The following is an 8,507-nucleotide window of genomic DNA, read 5'->3' as shown; positions in this document are numbered from 1 at the left end:
GAACTGGCTGTCCCATTTCTGCATCACTCAAAAGGTTGAATTTTTCGTTCAACCCGAGAACTAAATGTAAATAAGGGAGGCAGGTCAGATGGGTAGGCAACAAACCGCACAGCAAATGCCCCACCTGAAAGGGGCCTCCCGGTACTGAGTTCCAACCAGCCTCGCAATGCTCCAAGCCCAGTGAGAAACTACAATTTATAAACATTAGCGACCGATCCCATTCTTTAAGAAAACCTACATAGGCCAAACACACACATTACAGGTATATCGCTGCCTATGGCCACCATTTTGAGTTACTTGAGCCTTGGGCTGTTTTGTGAATTTCACTGATAATAGTAGTAAAAGAAAAGAGAGAAGGAACATGGATGGAGATTAAGTGGACAGATCCTGGAGTTGGCTAGATCTAGACTCTACTCTTTAACACCTAAGTAGCCAGCGAAGTAACTTGCCATGAGCTCTTAGCCTCTCTAGGTCTCTGTAAAATGAGTATAATGGCATACGTACCACAGGGGAGCTATGAGGATTCAATGTGACACAGCATGGACCCACCTCTCAGTTTCAAAATCACACTTGTCCAGAGGGTCCAAAACAATCACGTGAAGCCACGGTGTGAACACAGAGTTTAAGGGGAAAGCTCTTTATCTCCCTCTCCTTCCCTCTGTCCCCACTCCTGACGTTCCTTCCTTATTTAAAAAATAAGTGCCTCTCCCCACAAATGGAAAAGTCGCTCTGTGTAGCTCTTGCATTTTTAATATCCACGGTTTTTAGATTTCCTTGGCACTTTCATGACACCTCTAGCACCATTTCACATTGCCCTCTTTCCAGGTACCATGAGTCCATAATGTTCATGAGACCATGAAATAATGACAGAGAATGATGATGATTTCTCCTTTTGTCATATTGTGGCAAGTACAGGAGAGTTAGTTAGTCCTCACCAGCAGAAAGTCACACTTCCCTGAGAGCACTGAGAAAGCAACTTTCAATATTGTAATCAACTCAGGTGTATGTAAAAACAAAAATACTTCTGGGGCGCCCGCATGGCTCAGTCAGTTAAGCATCTGCCTTCTGCTCAGGTCATGATCCCAGGGTCCTGGGATAGAGCCCCATGTTGGGCTCCCTGCTCAGTGGGGAGTCTGCTTCTCCCTCTGCCCCCCACCGGCTTGTGCTCTCTCTCTCTCTCTCAAATAAATAAAATTTTTCAAAAAATTAAAAATATATAATACATCTAAGACAGAGCTCTAATAAATCAGTACTGACATATAATTGGCACTTTATCAGTATTAATTAAATTAATGCTGAACAGAGCAGAATTAAACAGCCTAAGCATATACCGAATTTTTTTTTTAGAGGAAAAGAAAATTCCACCACCCAGATACAACCATAATTACCATTTTGGTATATTTCTTCTCTGTCTCTTTTTCTATGTGTATGCATTATTTTAAAAAATAATGAGAAACTAAATACACAATTCCCCCTTATTAATATATCATAAGCATTTCCTGTATCATAAAAATCTTAGTCAACAACACTTTTAATGGGTACATTATTTGAAGATACTAATATTCCAGTCTCCTATTGCTAGAATGTTTCATAATCTTATTGCTACATATTTACGTTATTTCCAATTTGTAATTATAAAAAATAACATTGTTATAAATACCTAAGCACTGCAGTTTTTTTCTTCCTTTTTTTGGACGATTTCCTTAGCAAGGAATCCTGGAAGTGACATTCCTGAATGAAAGGGCGTGAATATTTTGGGTGCTTTTGATCATATCTTGCCAGAAATTGTGAACTAATGTGTGTTCCCAACAGTACCGTATGGCAATGCCAAACACCCCACCCCCTTCAGCACTGTTTTACATCGGCAAGTCAAGCAACAACCACAAAACCTTGGTTAAATTAATACACAAAGTGGCATCTCACTTTTGTGCTAATTTGCACTGCTTTCATTGCTGATGAGCTGAACTTCTAAAATCCCCATTTGCCATGTGGACTCAGCTTATCTGCACTTTCTGTTCATATCCTTTGCCCATCTGGAAGGCACTCTGAAAGCAAGCAGTCATCGCTTGTAAAAAAGAGAATAGGTTCTGCCGATGCTCTTTAATCTTGTTTTTTCCTCCTTACTTCATCTTCTAACTGATGCTCTAACACTGAGAAGTGAAGATGAATGCCAGGGAACCCATTCCTACCTATAGAGGAGAGGGCTGACTCTACCTCCCCGGGTTAGGAACGACTGGGCTGCTCATCCTGTCTCCTGCCTTTCTCAACCCTTTTGAGCCAGAGCCCACAGACGCCAGTGGGGGAAGAAAGCCCCACCAGCTCAGAGCGGGGTGGAGGTGAATTCTACAAGCGGCACCACGAAGACTCACCTCCGACACCAGCTTTCGATTAGAAAGAAGATTAGAGAGCTGTCAGAATTGATTTCAGCAGCGGTCACTTCCCCTAATCTGCTTCCCAAGAGACATGGAGACTGGCACACACACCGTGTAGCTGTGTCCTCTGAGCCACGTGTCTCAGGGAGCTTCCCATAGCATGCACGGACACCCGGCACACAGGAGTTTGGGGGCCCGAGGAGGAAGGGCCCACCTTGTCACAGGGCTGGGCATGAATTCTTTGGAAATATTTCTGTTTGCAAGAAATTAACTAGACACAGAGTGTTTGGGCTCTGCAAAGTCACAGAGACAACAGAATAAAGAACCCAAGGTTAAATATACAAGATTAAATGAGAGACCTGCAATAGCATTTCTTATATCCATGTAGCAGCACTCCTCAAAATAAACAGCCTCACTGTGGATGTTAAACAAGAAGGAATGGAATTGGGGCGCCTGGGTGGCTCAGTTGGTTAAGCGACTGCCTTCAGCTCAGGTCATGATCCTGGAGTCCCTGGATCGAGTCCCGCATCGGGCTCCCTGCTCAGCAGGGAGTCTGCTTCGTCCTCTGACCCTATCCCTTCTCATGTGTTCTCTCTCTCTCATTCTCTCTCTCTCAAATAAATAAAATCTTTAAAAAAAAAAAAAATCCATTTCCGTTTAAAAAAAAAAAAAAAAGAAGGAATGGAATTGTTCTTCCTGGCATGCCCAGGATTAATTGCAGAAGCTCGGGGACAACAGAACCTAAGCTCGTTTGCCTGAAGCGTCCGCGCCTCTCTGGAGTGAGTATCAACAGGGACTTTCCTTCACCTTGGTGTTATTATTAACAAAAGCCAGTTCAATTTGATGTTTTTCATTCGCAAACCTAACTTCACAAAACACTTATGGCACTAACCCTACCTTGCAGGCATGTGTTAAGAGACAGGTAAGTACTGGCTCGGGGCAGCCAAAGACAATGCCGTTACAGTTGCTCTGTACCCCGATGCTGCTTCACCTAGCAATGGCATCAGTGCTTGGCTGGGATGGAAATGAAACAACATCCTCCTGTGTCTTCTGCACCTGAATACTTACATAGCGGACCATCTGGGGCCAAGTCAATGCGATGATCAAGCAAACTGGCCTCGGCATCACGCAGACAGGACTAGATTCAATTCCTAGCTCTCTGCTCATGGGTTGTATGACAATGGGCAAGTTACTTATACTCTCTTGGGGCAAGTGAGTTAACAGTAAATAAATTCAAAGATGACTATTTAAACAGTGCCTGGGACATGGTAAGAATTGAATCAATTATTGTTATTATAGTTCCTCAACCTTAAAATGAACACTTATTTCAAACACAAGCCCCCTTGAAGGCTAAATTGGGAGGATTAAGTAAAACTTGCGAAATGTTCATCACTGTCTTTGGCCAAAAGGTAGTGCTCAATAATGGCAACTAGTCTTTTTCATTAATGAAGAACTTCAGAGTTTAAAAAGTATACAATCAGGGTGTGTAGGTGGCTCAGTCGGTTGGGCGTCCCACTCTTGGTTTTGGCTCAGGTCATGATCTTGGGGTTGTGAGATCAAGCCCCAGCATCGGGCTCTACACTCAGCACGGAGTCTGCTTGAGATTCTCTCCCTCTGCCCCTCCCCCTGCTCGAGTGCTCTCCGTCTCTCTAAAGTAAATAAAATCTTGAAATAAAATAAAATAAAAAGTATACAATGTTAGAACATCTCCATTCTAGTCCTGAATTTACCGACACTCACTCTGTGAATTCATTTCCATTTTCATTTGGGAATCTGGCATAGATGAGCAAATGCTTAGGATGTCACGCAGGTAATTCAACATGCGATACTGGTTGTGTAAAACAAAGTCAAAAAAACACATTTCAAATGAAATAAGAGGGAAAACAAACCAAAAAGCTGGTAAGGAAACTTACCAATCACTGAGATGGCTACAGCAAAGGTGGCCAACTCCCAAAGAGAAAAGGTTGACACCCTTCCATGCTTTCTATCAAACCCAGTCTGGCAGAACCACCATCATGGTTCCCTGACTTCTTAAGTCCAGCCCTAGAAAAACATCATCATGATTTTTTATCTCTTCATCCAAGAATTTAACCACTGTCATATGCCTGAAGCTCTTTTCAGAGCACGGAATGCACATCTTCCTTTTTATCAGATATACTGCCAAACTGTTTGCTAAAATGGTTGCACTAAACAAAACAAAGCCTGGGGGCTCAGGTGGTTGAGGCCCAACTCTTGATTTCGGCTCAGGTCATGATCTTAGGGTCATGAGACTGGGCCCCGCATCGGGCTCTGTGCTCAGCAGAGAGTCTGCTTGAGATTCTCTATTTCCTTCTCCCTCTGCCCCTCTTCCCTGCACATGCATGCCCTCTCTCTCTCTCTCTCTCTATATATATATATAAAATAAATAAATCTTAAAAAAAACCAAAGGTATAGAAAGTCATACACCTTGTCCTATTTGTATAAGCAGGAAATGGAATATCATAAAGCAACCTTAGGCCACCCTCATAGGTGAATGCCTCTGGGTGTGAATGTTTGTGTTGTTTATGTCTAGTGAAGAGAAAACAGCGTAAGTTTCTGCAGTCAACAGGAACTAGTGAATACATGCATTATTCATATACAAGAAAACCTACGCCATACAGGCTAAGAAGCTTCTATACCAATGGTTCTCAACCTTTGCTACACAGCAGAATCTTTGGAGACCTTTTAAAAATCCTCATGCCCAGGTCACAGCCACAACTGTTATATCAGAATCTGTGGGGGTGGAACCCAGACATCCACGTTTCTTAAAACTCCGTAGGTTATACCAGTGTGCAGCCAAGTTTCAGAAACACTGGGCATGAAGATATTTATGAATGCATTCCCTATGAAACTTGGAACAACCTAAACACCTAACTAGTATGTGGGATTATATGCAGGTATTAAAGAATGATAACTGGGAACACTGGAAACATGCAGAAATGCTTGTGATATCGCATCAAGTGGAATGGACAGGGTTGCATTTTGACTCCTGTGGGCAATAGAAAGCAGGATGTTGTCTTTTCCATGGGTTCTGCTGCATGACCTTGGAGTTCCAAGCTCAATTCTCCAGCCTCCTGTCAATTCTTTAAGTCAATGGTATGCTTCCAAAAACATGTTTTGTGTTTCTTTTCTAAAAAAAATATTTTAAAAGTTGTCCATGAACTATTCAGTGGGTAAAAATATGCATGAATGTGAAGAGAAAAAGGAAAAGAAAACAAAAAAATATACAGTACTACCATGGCATGTCATCACACATGACGTGACATCTGAGTAAGAGCACTAAGGAGAAAATTATTAAATTTTAGTCAAGGTCATTAGGCAAATGCCACAGTTATAAATGTTGCTAATAAAAATCATCGATGGAGACAAAAATGGTGGGCAAAAGGATGCTGAGAAACAGGATATTTGCAAATCTCAAAAGTGTCTCCCCATAAGATATGTACTGATTAGAAAGAGAAAATAATAGCGTGATATAAGAGAAACCTCACAAATAGTACCTTAAACAAGGTGTCAAGATTGGTATTTCTGCAGCACCTGGGTGGCTCAGTGGGTTAAGCATCTGACTCTTGGTTTTGGCTCAGGTCGTGATCTCAGGGTCGTGAGACTGAGCCTTACATCAGGCTCCACACTGAGCAGGGCGTCTGCTTGAGGTTCTTTCCCTCTCTTTCTCCCTCTCCCTCTGCTGCTCCCCCCGCGCCCCGCTCACTCTCTTTCTCAAATAAATAAACAAATAAAATCTTAGGAAAAAAAAGAATTGGCATTTCTGATACCAAGACACACTGAGATCATGTAGCTCCTGATACAATGCATTGAGATGAACACAGCATCCTTTCTGTGGTCTTCTTGTTCTTACTTCAGTCTGATCATGCAAAAATATCAGACAAATCCAAACAGAAGAACGCTCTACAAAATAAATTACCAGTTCTATTACAATGTGTCAAAGTCATGAGGACAAACACCAAGCAGTGGTCACAGGCTGGAGCAGAAAATTATAAAGACACATGACAACTAAGTATAATGTGAGGTCCTGCAGAGGATCCAGGACCAGGCAAAAAGGACATCAGGAGGAAAGCTCCTGAGTTTTAAATAAGGTCAGTAGTTTAGTTAGTAATATTGTATGGGTGTCAATTTCCTGGTTCTGATGATTGTATAATGAGTTTGGAAGATATGAACCTTAGGAGAACCTACAAGAAAGGTGTGCAGGAACTCTCTGCATTCGTTTTGCAACTTTCTGTGTTTCTAAAATATTTCAAAATAACAAGTTTTTAAAGACTAGTTCAGTTGTTTAAAAATAATTATTCATGGGAGTGTAAACATCATCTTTCTTCCCCGAATGAGCTATTGTGGGCCTATGCTTTGGAGATTAAAGAATAGGGCCAAGGATGCTGATGAAGATTACTGGGTAGAGGCCAGTTTCTTTTTCTTCCTCTTTTTTTTTTTTTTTTTTTAAGATTTTATTTATTTATTTGCCAGAGAGAGAGAGACAGTGAGAGAGGGAACACAAGCAGGGGGAGTGGGAGAGGGAGAAGCGGGCTTCCCGCTGAGCAGGGAGCCCAACATGGGGCTCGATCCCAGTACCCTGGGATCAGGACCCAAGCTGAAGACAGACGCTTAACGCATTCACCCAAGCGCCCCTAGAGGACAGTTTCATTCTGATGCCTGCACGGGTGGGCACGGAGTGAAATCCAGCCCTTTCATAACTGAGGAGGACTGCTGGACAAGTAAGGATGAAACCACCCAAACAGCCCTGGATTTGCAGTCAGAGGTACGGAGACACATGTTCAAGTGCTGGCAATAAAACACAGCCTTTGTGATAAGGAGTCAGATGCTTGGGATCTGCAAAAATGGAGACGAACAAACTTTATTGCACATGATTATTACGAGGATAAAGACAAGAGATGACCCTGAAAGCACTAGGTAAACTGTAAAGCTCTGCTTTAATACCAATAAAATGGTTATTGAAATTAGCGAGATTAACAATAATACCTACCTAGTCAAGATAATTCTGCAGTTTCACTCCCAAACCACAGCGTCCTACCATCTAATGATACTCATCCCATATGGAAGCAAATCTGTCTTGCCTTCTGCCTGAACTTGGAGCCTGGGGCCACCAGTCTTCATGTGTGGTCAGTATTAAGCACCATCTGTCCTGAGTTAACGCAACTCTTCCCAAGTTCAAGCAATGAACACAGGCTGCACTTTCAACATCATAAATAAATGCAGTATGAAGGAAGGCCTTCACATTCTGTTGATTACTTTGGAGGGTGGCACTCACCTCCTAGCCATTTACCCATCTACACAGTGTGATAAAATGCCTTTTGAACACTTTTACAAGCAATCAGATGCAATCAAGTTCTCTTCTTGCTTAATTCGCCTCAGCAAACAAGATACTAAAAAACCCATAAGAAGCTGGGCTTCGTTTCAAATGTTTTTTTCCTGCTGCACATATATTCCCTGAAGGCATTCCGCTCCTTCCCTCCATAAAAAGCCCTAACAATGGCTATGTTCATTACCTCTGTGTAGGTCATCTTTCTCAGTGCTTCCAGGATCTAAGCTGGAAAGGAAACTGAGTGTTGTACGCATCTGCTGTGTTAGTCTCCTCGAGATCCATTTCCTACTTCTGGTTCATGGCACCTCGGTTGTCCTCCGGGGGGGGGAGGGCACGCTTCCCCCATTCTCAGTTCACACAGCTGAGCACACCAGGCCGCTCCCACCCAGTACAAATGAGCTGGGATTGGCCGATCAGCACAGTCCATCCTCCCAGCCAGAGTTCCGGGATGGGACATGTGCAAGGGCAGCCAATATGGCAACTTCTGCAGGAGTAACTGGAAGAGAAAGTTCCCTTTCCCGGGGGCACTATGGTAACAGGATATCAGCCTAGAGCTGCCTGAGCCCTTCTACCACCATCCGAAGAGGGTCTGCCTAGACACAGAGAACACAGAGAGAGACAGACAGAAATAAACCACCACCAGTGCCTAAGCCTAGAGCTAGGGTTATACACCCTCCCCCCTACTGATTGTGTAGTTACTTGCGTCAATATTTTTACATCAGTCTCCTTAAGTTAGGTTTCTGTCACTTGCAAACCCAAGTAGTTTGCAAGGGACAGATGGAGACACC

This window comes from Neomonachus schauinslandi, chromosome 1, assembly GCF_002201575.2.
Source record: "Neomonachus schauinslandi chromosome 1, ASM220157v2, whole genome shotgun sequence".
Lineage (NCBI taxonomy): Eukaryota > Metazoa > Chordata > Mammalia > Carnivora > Phocidae > Neomonachus > Neomonachus schauinslandi.
This window is presented reverse-complemented; position numbering follows the sequence as displayed.